The 15,520-nt window shown below is 40.8% G+C and overlaps 1 protein-coding gene and 1 pseudogene across 1 annotated transcript in view; one reads left to right on the top strand and one right to left on the bottom strand.

Moving 5' to 3' along the window:
• The window catches only part of LOC105479033 (ring finger protein 115), an 84,335-nt gene that overhangs the window by 10,692 nt on the left and 58,123 nt on the right, over positions 1–15,520 (bottom strand). The window lies entirely within an intron of this gene.
• LOC105479032 (ribosome biogenesis protein NSA2 homolog pseudogene) lies at positions 12,688–13,579 on the top strand (annotated as a pseudogene).

Here is a 15,520-nt window from a genome sequence, read left to right as displayed (position 1 = left end):
GGCATGGCGGCACATGCCTATAGTCTCAGCTACTCAGGAGGATGAGGCAGGAGAATCACTTGAACCCGGGAGGCGGAGGTTGCAGTGAGCCAAGATCATGCCATTGCACTCCAGCATGGGTGACAGAGTGAGACTTTGCCTCAAGAAAAAGAGGTGGTGTGGCGGGCGGGGCGCATAGTGCCTTCTCCTTGTACTTCTGTTGGATCAATCACTTGCTCTGGAAGAGTGCCATATCAAGCAGTCCTATAGAAAGGTCCATGTGATGAGGAACTGAGCACTCCTGCCACCAGCCAGAACAAACCTGCCAGAATATGTGTAAAGCCTAGTCACCCCTATACTGCAGCAGTGGCCAACATCTTGACTGTAAGCTCATGAAATCCTGGGCCAGCATCACTCAGCAACGCTACTCCCAACTGAACCTGTTCCTGACCCAGTGAATCTGTGAGATAATAAATATGTTTGTTTTAAGCCACTAAACTCTGAGATAATTTGTTATACGGCAATAGGTAACATACAGATTTTGATATCTGGATACACGTGCTACCATAATAAAGACCTAAAATGTGAGAGTACCTTTGGAACCCAGCAGTGGGGCAGAAGTTAAAAGGACTTTGAGGAGAGCATCAGTAAAGTTTGAAGAGCCTTGAAAAAAAAAAGCAGCACTATGGCCTTTGAGGAAGTTAAAGGTGAGATTAAGAAAAGGCAGAAAAATCTTATTGGAAACTGGAGGGAAAAAGATCCTTGTTATATACTGGCAAAGCTGTTGCCTTACCATAACATGGAAAGCAGACGTTGCGGTCCACAAACTGGTTGATAATCTAGCTAAAGAGATTTCCACTTTTGAAAGTACCTCCTGGCTTCTTGTTGCTTACTTTAAAATGCAAAAGAGGTATAAATTAAAGGAAGGACAGACAGTTAAACAAAAAGGACAGAATTATATAATTCTGAGAATTCCCAGCATCTCCAGATTAGTAAATGACACTAAAATTAAGAAATGGATTTCAAGCAAAGATTAAATCCAAGGCACTGCCAAAAGACTGATTTCAGATGAAGCCAAGGATCAGACTATAACAATTCTTTGTTAAGACCTCAGAAAGGGCCGGGCGCAGTGGTTCACACCTACAATCCCAGCACTTTGGGAGGTCAAGGCAGGAGGATCACTTGAGGCCAGGAATTTGAGACCAGCCTGGCCAACATGAAGAAACCTGTCTCTACTAAAAATACAAAAATTAGCTGGGCATGGTGGCACACACCTCTAATGCCAGCTACTCGGGAGGCCGAAACATGAGAATCACTTGAACCCGGAGTTAGACGTTGCAGTGGGCTGAGATTGTACCACTGCACTCCAGTCTCGGTGACAGAGTGCAACTCTGCCTCAAAAAAAAACAAAAACAAAAAAAACCACCACAACCTCAGAAAGATCTAAAATAGTACCTAAAGAATCACTCAGTTAGAAAATTGGACTAAGAAGTTTAAGGGTGTTACTGCTGTAACAAACTACCACAAACTGGGTAGCTTAAAACAAAAGGAATTTATTCGCTCACTGATTTGGAGGGTGTCAGTAGGGTTAGTTCTTTCAGAAAGTTCTGAGGGAGATTATTTCCATGACTCTTTCCCGGCTTCTGGTGATGGTTGGCAGCAATCTTTGCCATTCCTTGATTTGTAGACGTTATGTCCCCCGAGTCTCTGCCACTGTCATCATACGGCTTTCTTCTCTTTGTCTTCTGTGTTCATGTCCAAATTTCTAGCTTCCTCTTTTTTTTTTTTTTGAGGCAGAGTCTCACTCTCGCCCAGGCCGTAGTGCAGTAGGTGCGATCTTGGCTCACTGCAACCTCTGCCTCAAGGTTTAAGCGATTCTCATGCCTCAGCCTCCTGAGTAGCTGGGATTACAGGCATGAGCCACCACGCCTGGCTAATTTTTGTATTTTTAGTAGACATGGGGTTTTACCACATTGGCCAGGCTGGTCTCGAACTCCTGACCTCAGGTGATCCTCCCACCTCGGCCTTCCAAAGTGCTGAGATTACAGGAGTAAGCCGCCACACCCAGCAAATTTCTCTCCTTATAAGACTATCAACCGTTGGATTAAGGCCCTTCCTGATCCAGTGTGATCTTCTTATAACTTGACTACATCTGTAAAGACCTTGTTTCCAAATAAGGTCATATTCACAGTGACCTTATCAGGGTTAGGACTTGAATACAGCTTTCTGGGGGACACAATTCTACCCACTACAAGTGGTATCCCTCAGCAATCCCAGCAGAAACCCAAGTTGGAAAAAGTCTAATTAGAAGAGATTGGTGGACGTGGCTTTTGCCTAATTGCATGAACCCCAGTGAGATTCACAGGATATCAAAGTTTTAAAAAGAAACACTGACAGCTTAAACTGAAAGGTGGAAAGATAGTACAAAATGAAAACAGGTCTCTGGGCCCTCAAATTTCTACCAGCAAGAAGCATGCTAAGAAAGTTATGCAGCTACAAATATGAACTACTTTTAATGGAAAAGAAAGGATGACTAACAAGGTGGACTCCAGAGTCACAGAGAAGAACTCCTGGGCAGAAACAGAAGTCCTAGTCAAGGAATTTCTGACATTTGTCTAGACAACTATTATAATTGCTATGAACCAGCAATTTCTTTGTGCCGCCATTTTTCCCTTTTGGAACAGGAAATCTTTATACCTGTTCAGAATCACTGCCTGTCCACATCACTGCATGTTGGGTGTGTGATAGGTAGATTACTTGTCTCTTTAGTTTACAGGTCTTCATATCAAAAGGAACTGTACCTGAGGAACTATACCCAAGAAGCCACACCCACACTTGGACCTAGTTAAAGGACAGCTACCTGTATTTCAAGCTGATGCTACAGAAGAAGGAAACTTTTTTTGATAGCTCTTGGGAGGAAGAAGTGTAAATAATTTGTGGCTAGAGGGCAAACTGGTGATTTTAAAATACATCCATGAATTCTTTAGAGGTGGAGCTAATTCTCTTCTCCTTGAATGTGGGCTAGACTTAATGATTCACCTCTTACAGACAAAATGCAGCAGAAATGACAGTGTGTGACTTCCAAAATTAGGATATAAAAAGGCATTATGGGTTTTTTCCCTTCTTCCTCTATCATTCTCTTGGATCAATAACTCCAAGAGAAGCTAGCTGCCAAGTAATAGGGACATTCAAGGAGCCCTATGGAGAGGCCCAGATGGTGAGGAACTATGGCCTCCTGCCAACAGTCATGTGAGTGAGCCATCTTGGAAGTGGATCTTCCAGGTCTAGTTAAGTGTTCGGATGACTGCAGCCACAGCTGACATGTTGATTATAAATAACCTCATGAAGCCCTTCACCAGAACCACCTAGCTAAACTGCTCCCAAATTCCTGACCCGCAAAAATAGTGAGATAATAAATACTGTCATAAGCTGTTAAATTCTGGAGTAATGTGTTACACAGCAATAGGTAACTAATATATATCCACCTATTTGCCAGTGACAAGAAGGGCAAATTATCACATGCTTAAACTGATCAATAAGTAAATGGTAATAATCAAGTGTGAGAGACAGCCTAGTTCTTGAAGCTGTTAAAAGTCAATCCTATAGGAATGCTTGGAATTATGAGGAACAATTCACCAGCAGCTGATGAGCTGATGATTCCTCTTTCTTGGCTGCTCACTCTCTGGAAGTCAGATGTTAGTCCCATATTTTTGCAGCAGTAACAGAGACTGCTCAGGGTGGCCCCAATGCATATGAGCTGTTGCTCGGAGAACAATAGTTCATAGAGTATTTACAATGAATTTTGTTTATTAAAAAAAAAATCTTTTCTTGTTAAAGCTAAATGTCTGGGAGGATGTGGAGGGAACAAAGATAGTGTATACATTTAATTTCAGAAACTTACAGAAGAGAAAAATCAACCCACTGGGTCTGGAAGGGAAGTCACATGCTAAAACCAGGTAAGAGTCTTCACATAGTTGCCAGAGCTGTACTCTCTCTAGGTTTTCCTCATACTTCCCAGGCTGTTTCTTCTGAGTTTCCTTTGCTTATTCTTATCTTCCAAACTTCTAAGTTTGGAAGGCCCAGGCCTCCATTCTCTGAGCTCTACTATCTCCTATCTTGACTTCTTTGACCATTTTATCCAGCTTTATAATTTTAAATACCATATATAGGCCACAACTTCCAAATTTTATCTCCAGCCAAGACCTCTGCCTACTCAACATTTCCACTTGCGTAATAAGCACCTCAAACTTATTATGTCCCAAACTGAATTAACTCTTAAATATTTTCCTCCAAACTTATTCCTCCTAATGTTCCCCATGTCAGCAGATGGTGGCTCCATTTTTCTTGTTTTCAGGCCAAAAACCTTGATGTCATAACTCTTCTTTCTGTTACACCCCATATCCAATCTGTCAGTAAATCCTATCATGAATATTGCCAAACTGCATCTGAAACCAAACCATTTTTCACTACTCTCACCCAAACCACTGGTATTTCTAGCTTATATGAACGCAATAGCCTCTTAAATAGTTTCTCTGCTGTGTCTTTGCCTCGCACACCTTGCAGCCCCCCATTTTATTTTCAGCACAGCAGTTAGAGCAATCATTTCAAGATATAAATGACACCTAACTCTCCACTGGAATAGAAGTTCTTATAATTGCCAACTAGGCTTCATATAATCTAATACCCACCTCCCCATTCCTACTCCCATCAACTTCTCCTACCATTCCCCTCACCTTCTCTGCCCTACATTGGTCTCTCCTTGTTTGTACATCCCTACACTTCCTTGGTGTCTATTCAGATACTTTCTCAATAAGACATTTGCTGACCATGCTCTTTTTGAAACTTCACTTCCACCATATTCCCTATCTCCCATCCCTGCTTTTCTTCCACCATAGCACTTACTACTGCTTAACATTCTGTTTATTTTGATTGTCTATCTCTCCCCATTAGCACTTAAGCTCCATAAGGGCAGTCATTCTTGACTATTTATTGACTACTGTATGCCCAACATCTGGCACATAGTAATACACAATGTCTGTTGAATAAATTAAGAGACCTCTTATGGGGCCAGGCAAACTGGCTCACACCTGTAATCCCAGCACATTGGGAGGTCAAGATGGGAATACAAGACCAGCCTGGACAACATAAGGAGACCCCATCTCTACGAAAAAATTTTAAAATTAGCTGGGCCTAGTGCTGCACACCTGTGGTCCCAGATGCTTAGGAAGCTGAGATGGGAGGATCACTTGAGCCCAGGAAAAAATTAATTAATTAAGAAACCTCCCCTAGATGGGCTCTGATATGGTTTGGCTGTGTCTCCACCCAAATCTCAACTTGAATTGTATCTCCCAGAATTCCTACATGCTGCGGGGAGGGACCCAGGGGGAGGTAATTGAATCATGGAGGCTGATCTTTCCCATGCTATTCTCATGATAGTGAATAAGTCTCATGAGATCTGATGGGTTTATCAGGGGTTTCTGCTTTTGCTTCTTCCTCATTTCTCTTGCCGCCACCATGTAAGAAGTCCCTTTCGCCTCCCACCATGATTCTGAGGCCTCCCCAGCCATGTGGAACTGTAAGTCCAATTAAAGCTCTTTTTCTTCCCAGTCTTGGGTATGTCTTTATCAGCAGCGTGAAAAAGGACCAATATAGTAAATTGGTGCCAGGAGTGGGGCATTGCTAAAAGATACCCAAAAATGTAGAAGTGACTTTGGAACTGGGTAACAGTCAGAAGTTGTAACAGTTTGAAGGGCTCAGAAGAAGACAGGAAAATGTGGGAAAGTCTGGAACTTCTTAGAGACTTGCTCAATGGTTTTGCCCAAAATGCTAATAGTGATGTGGACAATAAGGTCCAGGCTGAGGTGGTCTCAGAATGGAGATAAGGAACTTGTTGGGAACTGGAGCAAAGGTGACTCTTGGTATGTTTTAGCAAAGAGACTGGAAGCATTTTGCCCCTGTCCTACAGATTTGTGGAACTTTGAACTTGAGAGAGATGATTTAGGATATCTGGCAGAAGAAATTTCTAGCACCAAAGCATTCAAGAGGTAACTTGGGTGCTGTTAACCAGTTTTATAAGATAAGCAAAGCATAAAAATTTAGAAAATTTGCTCCCTATGTGATAGAAAAGAAAAACCCATTTTTTAAGGGGAAATTGAAGCCAGCTGCAGAAATCTGCATAAGTAGCAAGGCGCCTAATGTTAATACCCAGGACCACAGGGAAAATGTCTCCAGGCCCTGTCAGAGACCTTCACGGCAGCCCCTCCCATCACAGGCCCAGAGGCCCAGGAGGAAAAAGTGGTTTCATGGGCTGGGCCCAGGGTCCCCGTGTTGTATGTAGCCTAGGGACTTGGTGCCCTGTGTCCCAGTTGCTCCAGCCATGGCTGAAAGGGGCCAACATAGAGCTTGGGTTGTGGCTTCAGAGGGTGCCAAGCCCAAAGGCTTGGCAGCTTCCCTGTGGTGTTGAGCCTGCAAGTGCACTGAAGACAAGAATTGAGGTTTAGGAACCTCCACCTAGATTTCAGAAGATGTATGGAAACACCTGGATGCCCAGGCAAAAGTTTGCTGCAGGGGCGGGGCCCTCATGGAGAACCTCTGCTAGGGCAGTGTGGAAGGAAAATGTGGGGTGGGAGCCCCCACACAGAGTCCCTACTAGGGAACTGCATAGTGGAGCTGTGAGAAGAGGGCCACCATCTTCCAGATCCCAGAATGGTAGACCCACCGACAGCTTGCACCATGAGCCTAGAAAAGCCATAGACACTCAACACCAGACAGTGAAAAGCAGCAAAGAGGGAGGTTGTATCCCACAAAGTCACAGGGGTAGAGCTGCCCAAGACCACGGGAACCCACCTTTTGCATCAGCATGACCTGGATGTGAGACTTGGACTCAAAGATTATTTTGGAGCTTCAAAATTTGACTGCCCCGCTGGATTTCGGACATGCATGGAGCCTGTAACCCCTTTATTTTAGCCAATTTCTCCCATTTGGAATGGCTGTATTTACCAAATACCTGTACCTCCACTGTATCTAGGAAGTAACTAGCTTGCTTTTGATTTTATAGGCTCACAGGCAGAAGGGACTTGCCTTATCTCAGATGAGACTTTGGACTTTGGGTTAATACCTAAATGAATTAAGACTTGAGGGGACTGCTGGGAATGCATGACTGGTTTTGAAATGTGAGGACATGAGATTTGGAGGGGCCAGGGGCTGAATGACATGGTTAGGCTGCCGCCATGTTACAAGTGCCTTTAGCCTCCCACCATGATTCTGAGGCCTTCTCAGCCATGTGAAACTGTTAAGTCCAAATAAACCTCTTTTTCTTCCCAGTCTCAGGTATGTCTTTATCAGTTTTGTGAAAACAGACTAATATAGGCCCCAATCAAATGTATCTTGAAAGATATATACAATCTATTAAGATAAAAAATATTATAAAATATGTGTAGTATAATCAATTCAATTTCAATTATATAGATGTAATTATCATATATATATATTTTAAAAGGTCTATAAGATTATACATCAAGGCGTAACTATGGCTATTTCTGGATAAGGTTGTCTTTTTATTCCATACCAAAAAAAATATTTTTTTTAATAAGGAAAAAAAAAGTTAACCGAAAAAAGTCAGTTCTCAAAATCTGAGATGTGATCAGTGGTCAGAAAACCATGGTCCAAGAATCTAGGGTTAACTTCAGAAGCACATATTCTCTAGGTAGGAAATCTTAAAATATATTCTTTACACAGTCATAAAAAAGAACAAAATCATGTACTTTGCAGCAACATGGATATAGTTGATATAGTTGGAGGTCATTAGCCTAATAAGCAAGTTAATGCAGAAAACAGAAATACCACATGTTCTCACTTATACATGGGAACTAAACATTGGTTACACAGGGACACAAAGTAAGGAATAATAAACACTGGGGATCACAAAACCGGAGAGGGAGGGAGAAGGGCAAAGGTTGAGAAACTACCTATAGGTACTATGTTCACTGCTTAGGTTATGGGATCATCATAAGCCCAAACCCCAGCATCACACAATATACCTGTGTAATAAACCTGCTGTTCTGTGAGTTACCAGGAGAGCAAATTTTTAAAAATTTAAAAATTAAAACCAAATCTGTACATGTACCCCCTGAATCGAAAATAAAAATAATAAATTTTAAAAAGAACATATTATTTAGGTGGGACAGCTTCTTAGAAGTAATGTACCCTACAAAGCGAATCGGAAACAGCTTACTGCTAACTAAAATCAAAGAGGCTTCCTTTATATAGCCAGGAAGGAGACTAAACCACCAGGCTAAAATGCAACAAAGAACCAAAAGAGTAAAGCACAACAAAATAAAAATGGGGCTGGGTGCAGTGGCTTATGCCTGTAATCCCAACACCTTGAGAGGCTGAAGCAGGAGGATCACTTGAGGTCAGGAGTTCGAGACCAGCCTGGCCAACATGGCAAAACCCTGTCTTTACTAAAAATACAAAAAAATTAGCCAGGCATTGTGGCTCATGCCTATAGTCCCAGCACTCAGGAGGCTGAGGCAGGAGAATTGCTTGAATCTGGGAGGCAGAGGTTGCAGTGAGCTGAGATCACACCACTGCACTGCAACCTGGGAGAGAGTGAGACTCCCTCTCAAAAAAACAAAACAAAACAAAACAAAAACAACAAAATAAAATAAAGATGGGTTTCAATGTAATAAGTGCAGACTAGTGGGTGGTAATCTCTATTACTTGTCTGGAAAATATGAATGTGCTGGTGTTGACCTAACACAAAGCAAAAAAACCTAACAAGCATTAATATTTTACCGTCCTAAAAAATTATTTGAAGTGAAATATGAGTAATTTCTTAGCATTTATCACAACCTGAATGGAATTTCTCTTAAAGATCATGCAATTTCCTTGCTGATTCTATATGTACCAAACCACCATCCGATTGCTTTTGATTTCTTGATATCTGAGAAATTCACAGACAACAGTATGCTAACAAACAGATGAGTTTTGGAGTCACTGAAACAGAATACCCTCAGTTATAAATGTATAAATTAATCTTCTGACACAGGTCAGATGCACTTAAAGTCAGATAAGATGAGCTAGTCTATTCAAGACCTAATTAACTATCATTCAAAAGCTGCAGATTAGAGGATAAAGCACATACTTTAGGGACACTGAATAAATATTTGCAGAATGAATGAACAATGTGAGATTTCCCTGTCTTTGTGTTAGTAAAAAACTTTTACTCATGCCAATGAAAAAGTCAAAGAAAATGGATCTCATTTCAGGGAAACTTATTAAGTTGGTGTGAGGAACACACTAATAATCCCACAAAGGCTAATCTCTGACACCTGATTTCTTAAATACAAAGTACTCTTTTTCTTGAAATGGAGTCTTGCTCTGTTGCCCAGTCTGGAGTACAGTGGTGCAATCTTGGCTCACTGCAAGTGATTCTCCTGCCTCAGCCTCCTGAGTAGCTGGGATAACAGGCAACCACCACCATGCCTTGTTAATTTTTGGATTTTTAGTAGAGATGGGATTTCATCATGTTGGTCAGGCTGGTCTGGAACTCCTGACCTCAAGTGATCCACCCACCTCGGCCTCCCAAAGTGCTGGGATTACAGGTGTGAGCCACCGCAGCTGGCCATTAAATACAAAGTACTCTGTTTACAGTGAAACCAGTAAAATGAACAGGAAATTGAGATGTAGCCCATGGAAACCATAAATGGAATGCCCATATGTTCCTTCTCAAAGCAAGAGGACAAAACTGTTATCAGGAAGAAGCCATGCTAAAGTTTAATCAATTTTTTAAAATTTGTAAAACATGAAATTGTACTTTCAAAACATACAGTGACATCATAATGACAATTACTGTAAAGTAACAACCATATGGAACAATCTGGGCAGGCCTGCTAAGTAGGTATAGTAATAGGCCCCAAAGATATACTGTGTTTATTTATACTTCTATGAAAGAAAAGAGAAAAGAAACTGAATTTAAAACTTTCAAGTTCTATTTACTGATATACTGGTGCCTTGGAAGGAAAGTTTCTGAGAAAATTAGGGAAATGCTTAATTCTTTGGTTAAAAAATAAGTGAGAAGGCTACTTAATTTTAAATTTTTGACTTATACTAAACAGTTATACTAAAATTTTTCAGTACAAGTAAACAGTTAAAAATCTCACCAAATACAAACACTTCCATTTCTGCACTATCCTGGCTCCAATATTTAACTGCCTTTATACTCTTAGACAATTTACCTAAACGCTCTGTGCCTCAGTTTCTCTGGTAAAATGGAGATATTCACAATACCTTCTTCACAGAGTTATAGTGAGGATTAAACAAATGAATACCTGTAAAGCATTTAGACTAGTTTCTGGCACATACTCTTAGCTATTATTACTACTAATTTATATTTTTTTGTACTTTTTAGAGACAAAATTACAAGTATCCACTTATTCAAAACAAACACGTTTAGTAGCCACTATAAAACCGATACTGTGCTAGAAGCTGAGAATACAGAGATAAATAAAACATTACCCTACACTATTAACCCCAGAAGTAACTGAAAAGACTGTAATAGATCTAGTTCTCAAAAGATACCAGGTCCAGATGGAATTACAGGTAACTTGTATTAAACCTTTAAATAATAGGTAATTCCTGTGTTATTTAAACTATTTCCAAGCATAAGATTACAGCAAATTTTCCCAGTTCCTTTTATGCAACTAATATAATCCTGACACCAAAACTTGATAAAGAGACTCACCGTCTTTTGAATAAATATAAAAATTCTTAAAAAAAAAAAAAAAAAAGATAAGGAACAAATCAACTCCAATAATGTATTAAGAGACTCCAGCCTGAGCAACCTAGTCTCTACCAAAAATTGAAAAATTAGCCAAGTGTAGTAGTACATGCCTGTAGTCCTACCTAGTTCGTAGGCTGAAGTGGGAGGATTGCTTGAGCCCACTGAGTTTGAAGTTGTAGTGAAACATGATCTTGCTACTGCACTCTAGCCTGGGCAACAAAGTGAGACCCTATTTCCCCAACCTCCGAGCCCTAAAAAAGACAGATTAGTGCTCCTTGACAAAGCAGCTTGAATAGAAACACTAGAAAACATTAGAAAACATACTTGTTAATAAAATGCATTAACTGTTTAAGGGAGAAAAACTCTAAGGTCATTTTGATAGGACTGCAAAGGGCATGTGACAAAATCATTAGTCATTCTTAATTAAAAGCCCCTAATAAATTATGAATAAAATTAAACTTTCTTAGTGTGATAATGCATATACTAGGAACCAAAAGCAAACATGTTTAACAAAGAAACACTAATTCATTCTCACTGAAGTCCGGAAAAACACAATGATGCCTATATTAAACAACTTGGTTTTGGTAGTATAGTCAATATAACAGATAAGAAAAATAAGAGGCATAAACATTGGAAAGAGAAACACAATCAATATTTGAGGATGATATGAGTGCTAACTAGAAAACTAAAGAGAATAAAATGAAAAACTATTACAATTAATAAGAGAATTCAATTAAGTAACAAGATGAAGGGTAACAAAAAGTTTGCCAGCAATAATCAGTTAAAAAGTCAAATCGGCCGGGCGCGGTGGCTCAAGCCTGTAATCCCAGCACTTTGGGAGGCCGAGGTGGGCAGATCACGAGGTCAGGAGATCGAGACCATCCTGGCTATCACGGTGAAACCCCGTCTCTACTAAAAAATACAAGAAACTAGCCGGGCGAGGTGGTGGGCACCTGTAGTCCCAGCTACTCGGGAGGCTGAGGCAGGAAAATGGCATAAACCCAGGAGGCGGAGCTTGCAGTGAGCTGAGATCCGGCCACTGCACTCCAGCCTGGGCGACAGAGCAAGACTCCGTCTCAAAAATAAATAAATAAATTAAATACATAAATAAATAAATAAAAAGTTAAATCAAACTATGAAACTTGACTGAATGATGCAAAGTGTCCTGTATCTTCTACTCAATTGGCTGTGAACCTAAAACTGCTCTAAAAAAGTCTATTTTTAAAAAGAAAGAAGAAAGGGAAAAGAAGAAGGAAAAAGAAGGAAGAAGAAGAAAAGAGAAGGAAGAAGAAGATGGAAAAGGGAAGGAGAAAGAAGAAAAGGGAGGAAGAAAAAGGGAGGAAGAAAAAGGAAGGAGGAAAAAGGAAGGAGGAGGAAGAAGGAAGAGGAAGAATGAGGAAGAATGAAAGAGGAAGGAGGAAGAAGAAGGAGAAAGGAAGAAGAAGAAGGAAGAAGGAAGAGGAAGACAGAGGAAGAAGAAAAAAGAACCAAATAAACTGAGACCATGAGCCATAGGTCTGAGAAGTTTCAGTATTACTAAAACGTACCGGCTGGGCACAGTGGCTCACGCCTGTAAACCCAGCACTTTGGGAGGCCGAGGCAGGCAGATCACCTGAGGTCAAGAGTTTGAGATCAGTCTGGTCAACACGGCGAAACCCTGTCTCTATCAAAAATACAAAAATTAGCCAGGTGTAGTGGCAGATGCCTGTAATCCCAGCTACTTGGGAGGCTGAGGCAGGAAGAATGCTTGAATTGGGAGGCAGAGGTTGCACTGAGCCGAGATCACACCACTGCACTCCAGCCTGGGCAACAGAGCGAGACTTTGTCTCAAAAAAACAAAAAAGCCTTTCCTGTCCCAGCCTGCGTGGTGTGGGCTTGTGGGTCTTTGAGACCTGAAAATTGAGAGCGTTTTCGCACCCCAGGGGCTGCTTCTGGTGGTTCTGCGGCCATCACCATGCCACAGACCGAATATATTGAATTACACCGTAAACGCTATGGATACCGTTTGGATTACCATGAGAAAAAGAGAAAGGAGGAAAGTCGAGAGGCTCATGAACGTTCAAAGAAGGCAAAGAAAATGATTGGTCTGAAGGCTAAGCTTTACCATAAACAGCGCCATGCTGAAAAAATACAAATGAAAAAGACTATCAAGATGCATGAAAAGAGAAACACCAAACAAAAGAATGATGAAAAGACTCCACAGGGAGCAGTACCTGCCTATCTGCTGGACAGAGAGGGACAATCTCGAGCTAAAGTACTTTCCAATATGATTAAACAGAAACGAAAAGAGAAGGCGGGAAATTGGGAAGTCCCTCTGCCTAAAGTACGTGCCCAGGGAAAAACAGAAGTATTAAAAGTTATTCGAACAGGAAAGAGAAAGAAGAAAGCATGGAAGAGGATGGTTACTAAAGTGTGCTTTGTTGGAGATGGCTTTACAAGAAAACCACCTAAATATGAAAGATTTATCAGGCCAACGGGCTTGCGTTTCAAGAAAGCCCATGTAACACATCCTGAACTGAAAGCCACCTTTTGCCTACCAATATTTGGTGTAAAGAAGAATCCCTCATCCCCACTGTATACAACTTTGGGTGTAATATTACCAAAGGTACTGTCATTGAGGTAAATGTGAGTGAATTGGGCCTTGTGACACAAGGAGGCAAAGTTATTTGGGGAAAATATGCCCAGGTTACCAACAATCCTGAAAATGATGGATGTATAAATGCAATCTTACTGGTCTGACAGCAATTTCATATATAATTATTGAGGACTACACACCAATTGAAAAAACTGCCATTACTGTGATGTTTCTGAATACTACCAAACAGCCATACATGTCTGCAATGAAGAGATTTATTAAATTGTAAACATTAAAATGGTCCTGTTTTTAAAAAAAAAAAAAAAGAAAGAAAGAAAAAGAAAAAGAAAAGAAAAAAAAACTCAAAGTACCAACTGTCCCCAAATTAATATATAAATTCAATGCACTTCCAATCAAAATCCTAATGGGATGGGAAAAGGGGCAGAGATTAAAAAACTGCATCTAAAATCCATTTGGAAAGGCAAATACAAGCAAAGCATTAATAAACTTGCAAACAAACTAAGAACTTTGTTTTTTTTTTTAAGAAAAGAACAATAATGAGATGGACCTTCCCTACCAGTTTTCAGATCACAGTATAAAATCGTAGTGCGTACACCAGAATGGTACATGAATAGAATACAAAAATAAAGATCTACAGCACATAACAGAGAATCCAGAAAGAGAAAGGTAAGTATGAAAATGTATACATAATAAAGGTGATATTTCAAATCAGATATGCTATATATTATGCTATAAATAACTGGATACGCAAATGGGGGGGATTAGATCTTTAACTCAAAAATACACAAAAATACTCCCCACCCACCAGAGATTTGGGCATAACGCCCAATCAGGGCCAGAAACCTTCCACAAAAGTCGATGGATGGGCACGCCTGTAATCTCAGTACTTTGGGAGGCCATGGGTGGATCACTTGAGGTCAGGAGTTCAAGACCAGCCTGGCCAACATAGTGAAACCCCACCTCTCTTAAAAATACAAAAAAAAGCCGGGCGCGGTGGCTCAAGCCTGTAATCCCAGCACTTTGGGAGGCCGAGACGGGCGGATCACGAGGTCAGGAGTTCAAGACCATCCTGGCTAACACGGTGAAACCCCGTCTCTACTAAAAAATACAAAAAACTAGCCGGGCGAGGTGGCGGGCGCCTGTAGTCCCGGCTACTCGGGAGGCTGAGGCAGGAGAATGGCGTAAAAACCCGGGTGGCAGAGCTTGCAGTGAGCTGAGATCCGGCCACTGCACTCCAGCCTGGGTGACACAGCGAGACTCCGTCTCAAAAAAAAAAAAAAAAAACAAAAAAAAATAGCTAGGCATGGTGGCGTGAGACTCTAATTCCAGCTACTCAGGAGGGTGAGGCACAAGAATTGCTTGGATCTGGGAGGCAGAGGTTGCAGTGAGCTGAGGCCACACCACTGCACTTCAGCCAGGGCAACAGAGCAAAGCTGTCTCAAAAAAAAAAGAAAAAAAAAGTTGACAGATGGACATATCCTCTGGGATGAATCCTCCATAATTCCTGTAAACTTGGAGCCACCACCGGCTATCTTTCATTTCACAAAGAGAGAGCCATCATCATAACACAGGAAAGCAGATTTGAGAGAGAAAGAATGATAGACAGATGAACATAACATATTGACTGACCATCTAGATCCACCTATAGACTTCTAATTTACATCAGTGCTTCTCAGTGTTACTCCTAGGAAGTGATTTAGAAATCCAAGGGAGCAGTTTTGCTAGTCACAATAAATGGTAGGTACCATTCACATTTACTAAGCAGGAAAAATGAGTGCTAGCTACCCTGCAATAAACAGGAGGACAGCCAGGCCCAACAAAGAACTGTCCGCCAACCTGCATATTCTGAACATTCTGCCTGGACATTCATTTGGTGACAAACTACCTATATAATTAACTGAAACTAAATCCAGCTCCATTCTACACATAAACACAAATTATTTTCCATTTGGTTTTAATATATACTGAATTTTCTAGGCATGTAACTATTGTGAAAACTGAGGGAAGTTTATGCTTCCCCACAAACCCCAGAAACTTCCTAAGAGTTCTTCACCATTTTGAAAAGTCGTAACATTGTACCAACAATGCTTGTGGCAGATGAACTGTAAAATATAATCCTCTTGTACTGTTTGCATTTGTAGCTATCATCTTAATGATTCTAT

The sequence above is a fragment of the Macaca nemestrina genome, chromosome 1 (assembly GCF_043159975.1).
Source record: "Macaca nemestrina isolate mMacNem1 chromosome 1, mMacNem.hap1, whole genome shotgun sequence".
NCBI lineage: Eukaryota > Metazoa > Chordata > Mammalia > Primates > Cercopithecidae > Macaca > Macaca nemestrina.
The sequence above is the reverse complement of the archived record's forward strand: the minus strand, read 5'-3'. Positions and strand labels throughout refer to the sequence as shown.